Consider the following 17768-nt stretch of genomic DNA (forward strand, 5'->3'; position numbering starts at 1 on the left):
TGGGTCGATAATATAAATACCCAGATCTTTAGTTTCCTCATCTGTAAAATGAATATTGTTGTTATATTTAAAGAAGATTATCTTTCTTAAACCTGTATCTTTTGACAGGATGTATATAGCAGAAATTAAAAACTGGTTTATTTGAAATTCAGATGTACCTACAATATTCAGATAGCAAATTCTTAACTTATGAAACAGAAATTTCTTTTCCTAAGTACTTAAACTTAATTTAACACTGTCACTAAAGACATGTTTTTAGTAAGTATTTATAGAACACAAAGAAAATTTATGTTATTCTGCCTCATGAACAATATATTATTATATTTGGTATTTCCAAGGAAATACAAATATTTTTGCATTTAAACTATATAAAGTTTAATTTAACTATATATGTAATTTAAGCTGTTACTTAAACTAAATTAAGTTTCTCAAGGAAGTCCTCACTCAGAAAAAAATCTATTGGATATTGGACATTTCTCGTTTTTTCACATAAGAAGACGAGCTCACAAATTTTTCCAGTAAGATAAATGACATACTGATGTTGCATATTTTTTTTGCAAAGATTATTTCAATACCAAATTTAGCTTCTAATTTATTATCTTTCTTAGACACGGCCATGTGGTTTCTTTTTTCTCTGTTACTCATCATTATTTCTCATGAAACAAAATAGAGCACAAATTTAACTAAATAATATGAAAAGTTGTACTAATGAAATGCACTTTGTTGGGGACATAAATAAGTAATCTGAACACTATACATACTAAAGTAAGTAACTCACTAACATAGCTATAAGAAAAGTGCGTGTGTGTGTGTGTGGTGTGTGTGTGTGTGTGTGTGTGTGTGTGTGTGTGTGTTTAGCTTTTTTATTTTATTTTTTGATTTGGAATGAGATACATACTAAAAAAAAAAAAAAAAAAAAAAAAAAAATCCCGGAGGACAATCTTCTTCTTTACTCCTTACCCAGAGAAAACCACCAATGACTATAGTGGGAAGAATTCCTTGTGGTTGGAAAACAGATGAATAAGTTGCTGGGAGCCTTAATTTATGTATTAAGCTAGTTGAGTCAGTTTAAGAAACTTTTATATGTAATATTTATGTTGTTCAAATATCTGCTAACTGCCATGTTGAATTTATATAAAACTTGTCCTCCATTCATACTGCCCTATCCGCATTATACAGACAAACATAAATATCTGAGTGGAGAATATCAGTGAAGTTTAATTTTGATTTATTCAATATGATTTGCAGGCATTTGTAACTTACCATTATATTGTGTTTTTGTTTTTTTTTAAATCAGGGTTCATATAAGAAAGAAATATCAAATAGAGAAGGCTATTTTATGCCTTTTATTAAAACTTGTATTGAAAACAATGTCTAATATATTAGTCAATGTCCTTTATATAAAGTCCTATTTCATAAATTCCTCTCAGAACCAAAGAAATGTGTTGCCTTTTTTTCTTTCCCAGATGCAGTGCTATATATACTTTCTTTATTAGACTTGAGAACTAACTTGCTTTTTCTATATTTTGTGTTCCATTGCAGTAGTTTTTTTTTTATATCATCTTTTTCCTGCCCGTCCCCTCTTTTATATTAATTATCTTTAAATGGGTGAGTCTTGCAAACCTAGGTTTTAAACAGTTATTAGCCCTTCAGTTCTTCCCAGGCTAAGTGGAAATCCCATGTCTTCTAAGAAAAATATCATCTTATTTCTCCAGGATGGGGTGGCTTTTTTTTTTTTCAATGTAAGGGAAATTTTAAGAGGTAAAAATAAGGAACAGAAATTGCCATAACCTTCTATAGAGGAAAATGTAAAAGATATTTATATTTACTTATTTTAAAATATATTTTGTCTGTTATTGTTTAAAATATTACAAACAGTAGACATATGTCTCCTATTTTTTCCATCTGACCTTCCCCCAGCCTCCCCTACCTGCCAGCACATGCCCTCACGCCCCTCCCAGTGTCTTGTGTCCATTGGTTATGCTTATATGCATGTATACAAGTCCTTTGGTTGATCTCTTACCTCCAACCCAACAACACTCTCCAGCCTTCCCACTGTAGTTTGACAGTCTGTTTGATGCTTCTCTACCTATTTTTGTTCATCAGTTTATAATGTTTTTTATTATCCATAAATGAGTGAGATCATGTGGTATTTTTCTTTCACTGACTGGCTTATTTCACTTAGCATAATGCTCTCCAGTTCCATCCATGCTGTTGCAAATGGTAGGAATTCCTTCTTTTTTTATAGCAGCATAGTATTCCATTGTGTAGATGTACCACAGTTTTCTAATCCACTCATCTGCTGATGGGCACTTAGCCTGTTTCCAAATCTTAGCTATTGTAAATTGTGCTGCTATGAACATAGGGGTGGATATATCCTTTCTGATTGGTGTTTCTGTTTCCTTGGGATATATTCCTAGAAGTGGTATTACTGGGTCAAATGGCAGTTCCATTTTTAATTTTTTGAGGATATGCCATACTGTTTTCCACAGTGGCTGCACCAGTCTGCATTCCCACCAGCAGTGAAGGAGGGTCCCTTTTTCTCCGCATCCTCTCCAGCACTTGTCATTTGTTGATTTGTTGATGATAGCCATTCTGACAGGTGTGAGGTGGTACCTTATTGTTGTTTTGATTTGCATCTCTCGGATGATTACTGACTTTGAGCATGTTTTCATATGTCTCTTGGCTTTCTGAATGTCCTCTTTCGAGAGGTGTCTATTTAGGTTCTTTGCCCATTTTTTTATTGATTGTTTATCTTCCTTTTGTTAAGTTGTATGAGTTCCCTGAAAATGTTGGAGATTAAACCGTTATCGGAGATAACATTGGCAAATATGTTCTCCCATACAGTGGGCTTTCTTGTTGTTTTGTTGATGGTTTCTTTTGCTGTGCAGAAGCTTTTTATTTTTATGTAGTCCCATTTGTTTATTTTCCCCTTAGTTTCCATTGCCCTAGGAGCTGTATTGTTAAATATATTGCTACGACAAATGTCTGCTATTTTGCTGCCTATGGCTTCTTCTAAGATTTTTATGGTTTCCCATCTTATGTTTAAGTCCTTTATCCATTTGAGTTTATTTTTGTGTATGGTGTAAGTTGGTAGTCTAGTTACATTTTTTTGCAAGTATCTGTCCAGTTTTACCAACACCATTTATTGAAGAGACTGTCTTGACTCCATTGTATGGTCTTGCCTCCTTTGTCAAATGTTAATTGAGCATAATGGCTTGTGTCAATTTCTGGGTTCTCTGTTCTGTTCCACTGGTCTATATGTCTGTTCTAATGCCAGTACCAGGCAGTTTTGAGAACAATGGCTTTGTAGTATAGCTTTTTATCTGGTATTGTGATCCCTCCAACATGGTTCTTCTTTCTCAAGATTATTGCCACTATTCGGGGTCTTTTTTTTATTCCAGATGAATTTTTGTAGTATTTGTTCTAGGTCTTTGAAGTATACCATTGGTATTTTAATGGGGATTGTGTTGAATTTATAGATTGCTTTGGGTAGTATGGACATTTTAATGATGTTGATTCTACCAATCCATGGTATATTCTTCCATTTGTTCATGTTTTCCTCTATCTCTTTTTTTAGCATCCTGAAATTTTCTGAGTACAGATCCTTTGTCTCCTTGGTTAAGTTTATTCCTAGGTTATCTTAATTTTTTTGTTGCAATGGTAAATGGGATTGCTTTTTTAATTTCTCTTTCTGTGAGTTCATTATTGGTGTATAGAAAAGCCATAGACTTCTGGGTGTTAATTTTGTATCCTGCTACATTGACGAATTCATTTATTAAGTCTAGTTTTTTGATGGAGTCTTTAGGGTTTTTTATGTACAATATTATGTCATCTGTGAATAAGGACAGTTTTACTTCTTCTTTTCCTATTTGGATGCCTTTTATTTCTTCTTCTTGTCTAATCGCAATGGCTAGTACTTCCAGTACTATGTCGAACAGGAGTGGTGTGAGTGGGCATCCCTGTCTTGTTCCTGTTCTTAGGGAAAATGGTTTTAGTTTTTGCCCATTGAGTATGATGTTGGCTGTGGGTTTGTCATATATAGCTTTTATTATGTTGAGGTATCATCATTCTATTCCCACCTTGCTGAAGGTTTTTATCAAGAAAGGGTGTTGGATTTTGTCAATGCTTTTTCTGCTTCAATGGATATGGTTATATGTTTTTTATCTCTCAGTTTGTTTATGTGGTATATCACGTTTATTGATTTGCGGGTCTTGTACCATCCTTGCATCCCTAGAATAAATCCCACTTCGTCATGGTGTATGATCTTTCAAATGTAATGCTGGATTCGATTTGCTAGAATTTTGTTGAGGATTTTGGTGTCTATGTTCATGAGGGATATTGATAATTCTCTTTCTTTGTATTGTCTTTATCTGGTTTTTGGATTCGGGTAATGCTGGCTTCATAGAAAGAGCTTGGAAGTGCTCCTTCCTCTTGAATTTTTGGGAATAGTCTGAGGAAAATAGGTTTTATTTCTTCTTTGAATGTTTTATAAAACTCCCCTCTGAAGCCGTCTGGTCCAGGGCTTTTGTTTGTTGGAAGTTTTTTGATGACTGTTTTAATTTCCTCCATAGTTATCAGCCTATTCAGATTTTTTGATTCCTCCTGGTTGAGTTTTGGAAGGTCATATTTTTTTAGGAATATGTCCATTTCTTCTAGGTTGACCAGTTTGTTGGAGTAGAGTTGCTCATAGTATTTTTTTATGATTCTTCATATTTCTGTGGGGTCTGCTGTTATTTCACCTCTTTTGTTTCTGATTTTGTTTATTTGGGTCCTCTCTCTTTGCTTCTTGGTGAGCCTGGCTAGACGTTCATCAATCTTGTTTATCCTTTCAGAGAACCAGCTCTTGGTTTCATTGATCTTTTGTATTGTTTTTTTGGTCTCTATGTCATTTATTTCCACTCTGATCTTTATTATTTCCTTCCTTCTGCTCACTCTGGGATTTTCTTGTTGCTCTCTTTCTAATTCTTCAAGTTGCAGAGTTAGTGTGTTTATTATCAGTTTTTCTACTTTTTTGAGGTAGGCCTGTAATGCTATGAACTTCTCTCTCAGGACTGCTTTCATTGTGTCCCAAAGATTTTGGATTGTTGTGTTTTCATTGCTGTTTGTTTCCAGGATGTGTTTTATTACTTCTTTGATATCTTTGGTAACCCACTCATTGTTTAATAGTATGCTGTTCAGTCTCCAAGTGTTAGAATTTTTGTGATTGGTTTTACTGTGGTTGATTTCTAATTTTATGCCATTGTGATCTGAGAAGATGCTTGATATGATTTCAGTCCTCTTGAATTTGGAGAGACTTTGCCTGTGTCCCAATATATAGTCTATCTTTGAAAATGTCCCATGTGTGCTTGAGAAGGATGTATATTCTGTAGTTTTGGGGTGGAATGTTCTAAAGATGTTGATTAAGTCCATCTGATCTAGTGAGTAATTGAGGAATGATGTTTCTTTGCTAATTTTTTGTCTAGAGGATTTATCCAGTGATGTTAATGGGGTATTAAAGTCTCCTACCATGATTGTTTTGCTGTCAGTCTCACCCCTGATATTTTCCAGAAGTTTTTTTATGTATTTGGGTGCTCCTGCATTGGGTGCATAAATGTTTACCAGAGTTATAGCCTCTTATTGTATCTATCCCTTTAGAATTATGAAGTGGCCTTTCTTGTCTCTTGTTATGGCCTTCACTTTGAGGTCTATTTTGTCAGATATAAGTATGCTACCCCAGCTTTTTTTTTCATTTCCATTTGCCTGGTGGATGTTTTTTATCCCTTCATTTCAGTCTGTGTGAGTCCCTTGTTCTGAGGTGGGTCTCCTGTAGACAGCACATATATGGGTCATTTTGCTTATCCACTCATTCACTCGATGTCTTTTGATTGGAGCATTTAATCCATTTACATTTAATGTTATTGATAGGTACTTGTTTGTAGCCATTTCTGTATTTTATGCCTGTGTTCCTTCCTCCCTTTCTATTTCTTCTTTTTACAGCATTCCCTTTAGCATTTCTTACATTGCTGGCTTGTAAACTCCCTTAGCCTTTTTTTGTCTGTGGAGCTCCTGATTTCCCCTTCAATTCTGAGTGATAATCTTGCTGGATAGAGTATTCTTGGATTCAGTTGCTTGCTTTGCAACACTTTGTATACCTCCTTCCATTCCCTTCTAGCTTGATGTGTTTCTGTTGAGAAATCATTTGATAATATGATGGGGGATCCTTTGTAGGTAACTCTTTCTCTCTCTTGCAGCCTTTAAGATTCTCTCTTTGTTTTTAACATTTGCCATTTTAATTATGACATGTCTTGGTGTGGGGCTTTTGGGATTCATCTTGTTTGGGACTCTCAGTACTTGTGTAACTTTTTTCTTCCCTATATCAGGGAAGTTTCCTGTCATTATTTCTTCAAATAGATTTTCTAATCCTTGCTGCTCTTCTTGTTCTCCCGGCAGCCCTATTATATGTATGTTACTTTGTTTTGCATTGTCCCAAAGCTCCCTTAGGCTCCAGGTGCTGTTCAGATTGGGCTTGTTTCTGTACCTTATCTTCTAACTCACTAATTTGATCCTCTGCTTCTTCTAGTCTGCTGTTGAAACCTTCCATGGTGTTTTTTATTATAGCTATTATATCACTTTTGATTTCTTCCTGATTTTTGCATAGGTTGTTGATTTTCTCGTCCCTACAGTGTATGAACTGTATGGCCATTAGGTGATTTCTAATTTTCTTTCCTCTGGGGATTGTTTCATTGTCTCCCCATTCTAACTATCAGCAGAGGGTTCAAATATCGAGTTGTGGGGGTCTGGGCCATGTGCAGTTAGGGTGCAAAGCCGAGTGTCACTGAAAAGCTCCAACACCAAAACGTGTGGCTGCCGTGGGTTGGTGGGAGCCACGCTCGCCCAGGATCAGTCACCAGTGCTTAGTGTGGCCTCATGTGCGCGCCTAGAATCAGGGACCCCGCCTGTGCCGCACTGAAACAGAGACACCGCTGGCATGTGCTGAAAATCAGAGTCCCCTAGCGTGTGTCAGGAGTCAGAGACCCCCTGTGTCCATGGCAAGAATCAAGTATCAGGGTCTCTGTTGCTTGGTGTGGCTTTGCACCAAGAATCAGGGTCCCTGTGTGTGCATGCACCAAGAATTGGAGTCACTGGCTCTTAGTGTGAATGCACTGGGAATCAGGGATCCCAGGCACGTGATGAGAAACAGAGTTAAGTCACTGGTGCTCAATGCTGCCTCTCGCGCGGAGAATCAGGGTCCCCGGTCTTCTTGGGGGACCAGTTGCACAGTCGCACTGTGTCAGCAGGAGGTCCACTCCTGCCCTGCGGAAAACAGCCTTCCGTTTGAGCTTGCCCTGAATCAAAGTCAGTTGGCACTGCCGCTCTGTGTGGGCATGGGGTCTGGTGATGGAGTGTTCACTGAGGGAAGCAAACTCCCTGAGTTCACGCGCCCAGGCTCACATTCAGTGCTGCCTTCCTGTGTGAGCGCAGGGCCTGGTTGTTCAGGTGTGTGCTGCTGGAAACAAATTCCCCAAGATCGCAAGCCCAGGCTCAAATTCAGTGCAGCCTTCCTGTGTGGGCGTGAGGTCTGGTCATGGGAAACAAACTCCTCAAGTTCGTGTACCCAGGCTCAAATTCAGCGCAGCCTCTCTGTGTGGGTGCGGGGTCTGGTCACGGGAAACAAACTTCCTGGGTCCACACACCCAGGCTCAAATTCAGGTTGAACCGTCACTGCTGTGTGTGGGCAGAAGGCCTGTTTGCACAGAGAGGGTCTGGCAGTTCCTATGCCACTGCTGTGGGCTGGCGGGGAGGGAGATTGGCTCTGTGACTCACAGAAATCTGTGGCCAGGATGCCTGGAGTCTTGGTGTCCCTGTGTCTGCAGCTGTGGTCACAGGTCTTGTATCCAGTGTCCTGGTTTGCAACTGAGACCAGATTGGGTGGTGGTGAGGCTAGGATCCTAGTCTCAAGCAGTTCTGTTCTTCAAGATGGCATGGTCTCTGTCCCAGTGGTGTCCTCCCCGGAGTGTTTGCAGTAGCAGTGGGTTTTCATCGTCTAAGACTGCCCGGTTTGGCAGCCCCTTGAAAGACCTGCAGGATCTAACGGTCCCTAGCTCTCACACACATACACCACACACGTCCACATACTCCTCTATCACTCCCTCACTCTCTCACACACACTCTCCCTCCTTACCTTCTTGCCGGTCGACATCTTGTCCCCGTTGGCTTCTTGCCGCCTAGAAAAAAACAGGGTAAAGGTTGCCTTTTGGATCTCTGTGCTTCCTGTCATTTTTCTGTTATTTGAATGATTACATGGTTTTACTGTATTTATAGCTTCTATTGGTGACTGCCTCAACCCTTTATTAATTTAGTGAAAACATCAGTTTACTGATTTGGTTTTATTTTAGTTTAAAGGGAGTAAGAAACAAGAACAGAAGCTAAAACCACTTCTTCTGCTTTCTAAGCACCAATTCCTTTGTTTTCCCAGCTATGTGACACAGTTAATTAGTAAGATCCTGAGGGAGGCTGATGGCTGAGATCCCAAAGACTTCATGCATTTTTCTTTCAAATAATTCTTCACCAACCTGTTGCCTCTCCCTGTTAAACTAATTTGTTGGTTATATATTTGGGAACTGAAAAGATTAAATTCTTTTGATTGCCCATAGGTTGCCAAATATTAGGATACATTTAAATATTTCCAATAACAATATTCTTGTCTGCAATAGCGTGCTTAAAAATAATTGTAATTTGCCCTGGCCAGTGTTTCTAAGTGGTTAGAGCAGGGGTGGGCAAACTTTTTGACTCGAGGGCCACAATGGGTTCTTAAACTGGACTGGAGGGCAGGAACAAAAGCATGGATAGAGTGTTTGTGTGAACTAATATAAATTCAAAGTAAAAAAGTGGAGGGGAGAGCAAGAGAACCAGATATAACAACCGGATCCGGCCGTTTGCCCAAGGCTGGGTTAGAGTGTCAGCCCATGCATCAAATGGTGGTGGGTTCGATTTCTGGTCAAGGTCACGTACCTGGGTTGAAGGGTCCATCCCCAGCCCCAGTTGGGGCATGTGCGGGAGGCAACCAATCAATGTCTCTCTCTCTCTCCCCTCCCCCTCTCTTCCACTCTCTTTAGAAATCAATGGAAAAATATACTTGGGTGAGGATTAACAACAGCAACAAAAGTAATTGTAATTTCATCAGTGCCAAAAGATATTCTTTCCCCATTCTAAAGAGTCATTCTTAATAGAAACTTAATTTATTTCTTCATGTCATATTATAAGTGGACCAGTGTATAACTAACTACACCATTGATAGAATTCTGTAGCTATTCACAGTGTATAGAAATCACAAATTTTTAATAAGAATGCTTTAGAAATAGTAAAAAATAACTTTCAAAATTCGTATGTTTCATGTTAAATACAGCAAAAACTGTATTTTTTGGATTCTAAAATCCTATATAATAAAAGCGTAACATGAGAAACCAAGATGGCGGCATAGGTAAACACCTAAACTGCTGCCTCGCACAACAATTTCAAAACTACAACTAAAAGACAAAACGGACACCATCCAGAACCACAGGAAAGCTGGCTGAGTGGAAATTTTACAACTAGAAGGAAAGAGAAAAGCACATTGAGACTCAGAGGAGCTGCAAAAGGCTGAGGTACGGAGATGCACATGAGCGGAGAGGACTGGCGGCTGAGTGCGTGGCTGGCTTTCTCAAGTGGGAGGGAGATGGAAGCTCCCGACTACACTGAACTCTAGTTCCGGGCGAGACTCTGGGAACACAGACTCATTCGGGGAGAAACTGGACTGTCTGGCAGTGGGCGAAACTTGAGGGTGGCTTTCTCTCAGAGGTGCTTGCAACAATTACCGAGGGACACTGAGACCCAGGGGCCTCATAGGGCAGGGCTGATGGGAAGCCAAGGCTGTCTGCGCCGCCCTGAGACTCCGCCCCATCCAAGCTGAGCACAGAGGCTTTTGCAGTTTTGCAAGTCTTGTCTCGTAAGGGTGTCTCCAGTACAGTTCTCCCAGCATAGACACAGCTGATCCTCACAGCTAATTGGCCTGGAGGTCAATTCCTCCCAGTGATACCAACAACAATCAAGACTTAACTACAACAAGGCTGTGCACACAGTCCACAAAGGGGTGAACCAAGAGTGTCCACCTCAGGTAACTGGGGACACTGAACCACTGGGCCCTATAGGACACCTAGCACACAAAGCTACTCTACCAACTCAGGGAAGCAGCGAAAATGCGGAGACAAATAAACAGATCACAAATGAAAGAAATGGAGGAAAGCAAATGACTGGATATAGAGTTCAAAACCACGGTTATAAGGTTTTTCAAGAATTTCCTAGAAAAGGCCGATAAATTTAGCGAGACCCTCGAGGATATGAAAAAGGACCAACTAGAAATTAAACATACACTGACTGAAATAAAAAATATTATACAGAGCCCTAACAGCAGACTAGAAGACCGCAAGAATCAAGTCAAAGATTTGAAATACAAAGAAGCAAAAAACACTCAACTGGAAAAGCAAAAAGAAAAAAGAATCCAAAAATTTGAAGATAATGTAAGGCGCCTCTGGGACAACCTCAAGCGTACCAGCATCCGAATTATGGGGGTGCCAGAAGAAGAGAGAGAGCAAGATACTGAAAACCTATTTGAAGAAATAATGACAGAAAACTTCCCCCACCTAATGAAAGAAATAGACTTACAAGTCCAGGAAGCGCACAGAACCCCAAACAAAAGGAATCCAAAGAGGACCACACCAAGACACATCATAATTAAAATGCCAAGAGCAAAAGACAAAGAGAGAATATTAAAAGCAGCAAGAGAAAAACAGTTAATTACCTACAAGGGAACACCCATATGATTATCAGCTGATTTCTCAGCAGAAACTATGCAGGCCAGACGGGAGTGGCAAGAAATATTCAAAGTGATGAATAGCAGGAACCTACAACCAAGATTACTCTACCCAGAAAAGCTATCATTCAGAATTGAAGGTCAGATAAAGAGCCTCACAGATAAGAAAAAGCTAAAGGAATTCATCACCACCAAACCAGGATTATATGAAATGCTGAAAGGTATTCTTTAAGAAGAGGAAGAAGAAGAAAAAAGTAAAGATAAAAATTATGAACAACAAATACATGTCTATCAACAAATGAATCTAAAAATCAAGTGAATAAAAAATCTGATGAACAGAATAAACTGGTGAATATAATAGAATTAGGGGCATAGAAAAGGGAGTGGACTGACAATTCTCAGGGGGGAAAGGGGTGTGGGGGGTGTGGGAAGTGATTGGACAAAAATCGTACACCTATGGATGAGGACAGTGGGGGGGAGGTAAGGGCAGAAGGTGGGGTGGGAACCGGGTGGAGGGGAGTTATGGGGGGAAAAAAGAGGAACAATTGTAATAATCTGAACAACAAAGATTTATTAAATTAAAAAAATAAATAAAAGCCTAACATGCTAAGTGCCTGGTCGTCCTGTTGGCCATTCAACCAATCAAAGCATAATATGCTAATGATATGCTAAAGCCTCTTCACCACTCGCTATGATGTGCACTGACCACCAGGGGGCAGACAGTTGACCGGTCAGCCATTCGCTATGATGTGCACTGACCACTAGGGGGCAGATGCTCCAACTGGTAGTTTAGCTTGCTGCTGGGGTCCGGCTGATTTGGACTGAGGGAGACGGGCTGGACACATCCTGGAGCCTTCCCACGTTCCCTCACCAGCTGGCCACCCTCCTATGTCTCTCCCTGGCCCCGATCGTGCACTGGTGGTCCCTCAGCCTGGCCTGCACCCTCTCGCAATCTGGGCTGAGGGACCCCACCCCCAAGTGCACGAATTTTGTGCAACGGGCCTCTAGTACTTTAATATAGTACATGTATTCTTAGTATGCCACTCAACTGATTTGTTTAAGAATTTTGCTTAATTTTGTGGTCAGTCACATTCAGGAACAAATGTAATTTAAGATTGAACTTTTGCATCATGTAGTAAACTAAGATGGCACATCTGTCAACCTCAGTGAAACCTCAAGTGTACTGGTATGTTTATTAATGTAGATTAGTGATCATCATACTATTTTGTTTGCAAACCTCTTAAGAGGATTTTGAAAAACTCTATCACTTGCCTTTCTTCACTTGTCATATAAAAAATTTTATCGTAAGTTTGAATAGTTGAAAGGAATGTTTCCTGCATATTTAAAATATTAACATATCAAAATAAAACTGCTATATCTTTCACTTAAATGTATTCAGAGGAATATAATCATATATTCTATCATCCATTTAAAATATGCAAAAACAAATATTTCTCTAACAGAAATTTGTAATGTTCCTTTATCTCCTGGAATCTGTATTTTAATTCCACTCCTGTTTATGATTTTATCCTAATATAATACATTTAATGGTTAAATGTATTATTGATCAAGTATTGATCAAGTATTACACTTCTGTGCAACAAAGCTATGTATATAAAGTGACATTACTATTTTTATTCTGCAATTATACCTTCAACTGTTAAAAATTTCTGTTATTGGGATTATTGCTAGTATACAAATGATCTAACAACAATTATATGTGTTAAATTTTTATTAACCATTTAAAAACAATTTTATTGGAAATGGATCATTTAATGAAATTGGAAAATCACAGAGATTTATCATTAAATCTTATTTTAAGTAATCTACCAAATGACAGCTCAATTATATCCTCTTTCAAAAATGTAGAAAGCAAAGAATTAGAAACAACATGAATTGCATAAGGTTTTGTTACGCAGTCTTTAGTCATAACTTTTTCAGTTTCTGAGAATTATGCCTAAAAGTCTTTACCAGATCTTCCCCATGGCCACTAATCTGTTACTCTTTCACTTTCAGGCATTTTGTTTAACTTGACTACTCAGAAATGGTTGGTAAAGTTGAAAATTAATTGAACATTAATTTCAATACATCTTTTATAGTACATATTTTGCAATTTGTCAAAACCTGGAAGTTGCAGATTTAGCTCATTCACTTAATGGGAAATACTTGTCATATACCCTAATTGGCCTAAACAGTCCTTTCTTATCAAGTCTTTTAGTCAAAATACATTCTGCTAGTTAAAATGTGTTAATGTTTTTTTTAATTATAAATACCACTGAGAAATAATTTATAGAACATATATGATTAATAAGTCAGAATGTCAAGATTAAAATGATGCAGATAATTAAATTGATTTATCTATTTAAAAAATAAATGATAGCCCTGCCTGGGTGGAGTATCATCCCATACACTAAAAGGTTTCAGGTTCGATTCCTGGTCAAGGCACATACCTAGGTTTCAGGTTTGATCGCCAGTCGGGGAGTGTACGGAGAGAAACATCTGTCACATCAGGGTTTCTCTGTCTCTATCTCTGTCTCTTTCTCTTCTCTCTCTCTAATCAGTAAAAAAGCATATCCTTGTGTGAGGATTAAAATAAATAATGCACACATACATAAATAATTAAACAAGGTAATTGTATCTCATTCATTAATTTATTAAGAAGCAATGTAATGTGTACCTGGTATTGCAAGTTTTTATGAAGTAGGGAGTATGAAACAAGTTATGTTATTACTTTGGTATGAATATATGTATGTATGTTATAATCCTGGTGTTGGGCTTTTAGAAATAATTGGATAAGAAATATCTGTAAATAACAAAAAAATCTATGGATTTTGTTAGACATCATCAAAATTTCTATATATTTAATGAAAGATAAAAATACATGTTATTTAAAAGTAGCTGATTTTGTAGATAATAATTTTACATTTTAGACAAAGTTGTAGAAAATATGAAACATTTTTTAAAAAGAAAATATGGGGAGAAAAACCTAAAAACTGGTAGAAAATTCAACCACCATATTGTAAAGACACTCAAACAGCCCTACAGAGAAGTGCACATCATGAAGAGTAGAGGTCTCCTGTCAACAACCACACAGAGGGACCAGCCATGTGAGTGAGCCATTGTGGAAGCAGATCCCCCAGCACCAGTAAGCCTTCGGTGACTACAACCTCATGAAACACTCTCCAACCAGAACATCTAACTAAGCTGCTCCCTAATTTCTCACAGAAACTATAAGAGAGAAATGTTTATTATTGTCTTAAGCCACTAAATTTTATGGTAATTTGTTTGTTATGCAGAAATAGGTAACTATTTCTGTACATTTTGGAGACAAAACCAAAACAATTTGTGCATAAATACCTGAAAACAGTTCTTCCTTTACCAGTAACAAATATGCATATGCCAATTTCAGAAAGGAGATTTTGAAATTTTTCTGGAACTTTCTTTTATGCACTCAGCTTAATTCTGCAGTATTTCTCTTATTCTTATGAGGATGGAAAAATAATATACATAGAATACAATTAATAACTTTTATATCTAACAAGCCTAGTTAATTATAAAACAGGCCCCTATGATATCAGAAATGAGATTATCAACCAAAAAACCCAAAGCATTAAGATATGAAGTAGAAAAAGAACTCTATACTCTCAAAACAATGCATTTTTATACTGAAATATCTTCTTTTAATTATCCATAATATGGAGCTAAAGAACATTCTTGGTGTTTGTTCTCATTTTAAAGACATTTATACATTTCCTATTCATAATTATATTTTCAGAAAATTTAATTAAACTAATATTAAATCTTGCTAACTCTTAAAAAAATGAATATGAAACATTTTATAAAATAAAGGATTAACTGTAATAGGAATACATATTTCATAAACTTGATAAAATTATATAATATCTAATTAAATGATACACCTTTTATTCAAGTGAAATCTTAAATTTTTATTTGTGGATTTTATCTAGTGTATCTAGAAATATTTAGCAGTTTTGGAAAATATTTGGTTATATTGAAAACAATAGATATAACTAACTACTTATTATTTGCAGCTGTTTGAAGATTTCTTTATTTCCCGTAGACATATTCTAACCTATTGAGAGTAGCTGAAAATTTATGCTTTTCATTAAATATTTGACAGAAAAGGTATTTTCAATGTGGCCTTACTTTTGTGGGTGTTTCCTTCAAGACTGAAACCTCCTCCCACTAACCTACTATATATTATTGTATCTGGACTCAGAACTGAGATAGCATTGTTCTAGTACCACAGTTCACTTGTAACTGGGATATGTGAAAAATGGGGCTAGGCAAGCCTCACTAAATTCAATGAAATCCCAAAGGATTTGTATAGTAAAATTCAGGATAGGTAATTTGATGTCTTTCTTTTATAAACTAGAAGGTCTAGTGTGAAATGAGATAGGGAATGGAGGATCTACATGAGTGGATTCGTCTTTAGAGAACCACACCAGGTCTTAGATCAATTTTAGGAAAGAGGCAGATGGAAGGTAAATATCTGGAAATTGATTCCTTCAAAACTATTCATGCATTTGTATCCCTTGCAAAATCTTCTCAGCCAATACTCATTAGTTTTGGGACTCTAAGAGCAAGTGTTCTAAGAGTCAGGAAGTGGAACCCTGGTTTCTTATGGATTGGTTGGAAATGAGCACATTGTTACTTCTGCTATATTCTTTGGTCAAAGCAGTTACAAAAGTCACCCAGAATCAAGGAGGGGACATAGACCCCACTTTCTATGGAAGGAGTGTCAAAAGAATCTGTGGCCATCTTTAATCTGCCTCAGCTACTAAGTACCAAGCATTGTGTTAGGTCATCTATAATAATAAAAGTGTAATATGCTAATTAGACTGGACGACCTTCCAGACGAAGATGCAGCTGCATGAATATATGTATGCATGTTATAATCCTGGTGTTGAATATCGTGCATCGGGCCTCTAGTTGTAATAAAATAATGAACAAAACAGACATAATAGTTTGCCTCATGAAGTATGTAGTCTAGTGGAGGAGACAAACAATAAGCAAGCAGTTATAATAGTGTGTGATAAATATTATAATAGAACAGTACAGTTGCTATGGAAACAAAGGAGAGCCTCTCCCTGACAGACTGGGAATTAGGCACAACTTCCCAAAGGAAGTAGCCTGAGAACTCTATTATGAATCCAGTTAATGCTGTTTAACTTTATCATTTAATTTCCCCCAATTATTGATATGATGAAACAGTTTATGCTTATTGAAAGCATGCTTCTCAGTTATGCTAGACTAAAAGGAAACTAATGACAGATTTCCAGTCTTAGAGTAAATTTGAATTTATGTGGGAATTATCTAAATCTGAGGGGGAAATGGGTGTTATTTGGTTTATAGTGCAGGATTGAGAGGGATCAGTTTCTTAGCAAAAGAAGCCTCACTTCAGAGGAATTTGCTTGAACTGTACTAGTATTTGGCAGTATATAACCCAGGTGGCTTACATTTTTCTATTGATGAATTTTCTTTCTCTGAAAAGGGAAAAAAAAAACTACCTAGAGACAATTCCTGTAAGCAGCAGGATGTTTTTTTTTTTCTTTTAGGTATTAATAAAGACCTATTTCCATAATTCTGAGTATATGTATATGGCTCTCTGTCAGTTTTCTTCAATATTAGCAAAGGACATGAGACTAATTGGTTAAATAGTTTGGTCACTGATTTTGGGTTTAGAGAAGCTAGTCTGCAAGAATAGACTTCAAAAGTAAAGGTCAGCAAAAAGAAAGACAGATATATAAGAAAGTAAAATATATGGCCACATGCTAAATGTTATATTAGAAAAATAGCTAGATTCTGTGGGATTACAGAGAGATTCCAACTCAGCTTAAATGTGGGTCAGGAAATATTTCCAAGAGGACGTAACACTGCACTGCCTCTGATAAGTAGTTAGGAGCTAGCCTATCAGTGCAGAGGAGTTAGAGGAATTGGAGGGATGCCTAAGTGAATCCGTAAAATATCACCCAGAGTTGGCAACTAGATAGTTCCCAGGCTGAATTGATCAAATGGCAAGAACAAGAATGGCACCAAAATTAGAACAAGCTAAAAGATCAGACATTCAGCAGAAGCTGCAACTAAGTGGACTTTAAAAATGAGTCCAAGAGTGACAGCAAAGCGGAGTCCCTAGGCCTTCACTATCCGTTAGGGTGAAAAAGAACTTTTTTTGAACCTGGAGAATGCCAGCATCTAAGGGTTAAACAGAAACGAAGACTGTGAAGAAGACTAAGAATTGGCTAATGTCAGCATGAGGATAAACTGGACAAGAGAGCAGAGATACTGGCACTTATTCACTAATGAATAGTAACGGAAGTAAGTGTTTTTTAAAATATTTTTTTATTGATTTCCAGGAGAAAAAAGGGAGAGGGAGAGAGAGATAGAAACATCCATGGGAGAGAAACACCGATCAGCTGTCTCCTGCATACCCCTTATCAGAGATCAAGCCTGCAACTGGGGCTTGTGCTCTAATGGGAAATTGAACCATGACCTTCTGAGTTCATGGTTTGACTCTCAGCTACTGAGCCACACAGGCAGGGCTGGAAGGAAGTTTATAGGTGGATAGCTAGAAGCTGAAAATCTCTGTGTTTTCTTCAGAGTGAGAAAATGTGTGAGGACTTTGCCAACACTGGCGAGACTTTGAGGTTTTAATGGAGCTAACACTCCTGGTGAAGTGCCTTCTTCAAGCATCATTCTATGGTAGGGATTGAGGAAAAGAGAAGGTGGATGGATCGATTTAGATTTGGAGGTTTTCAGAAAGGGTGTGATAGAAAGAAAAAAAGGCAAGGGGGTTAAGAATGGTTGGCAGAATGGACAAAATCTAACTGAATAAAAAAGGAAATTTAGCCCTGACTGGTTTGGCTCAGTGGATAGAGCATCGGCCTGCGGACTGAAAGGTCCCAGGTTTGATTCC

At 37.6% G+C, this 17768-nt stretch overlaps 1 protein-coding gene across 2 annotated transcripts in view; it reads left to right on the forward strand.

The window, feature by feature from the left end:
• The window catches only part of ME1 (malic enzyme 1), a 178481-nt gene that overhangs the window by 49342 nt on the left and 111371 nt on the right, over nt 1-17768 (forward strand). The gene's annotated exons all lie outside the window — the stretch shown is intronic.

Source organism: Plecotus auritus (assembly GCF_963455305.1).
Source record: "Plecotus auritus genome assembly, chromosome: 4".
NCBI classification, from domain to species: Eukaryota; Metazoa; Chordata; class Mammalia; order Chiroptera; family Vespertilionidae; genus Plecotus; species Plecotus auritus.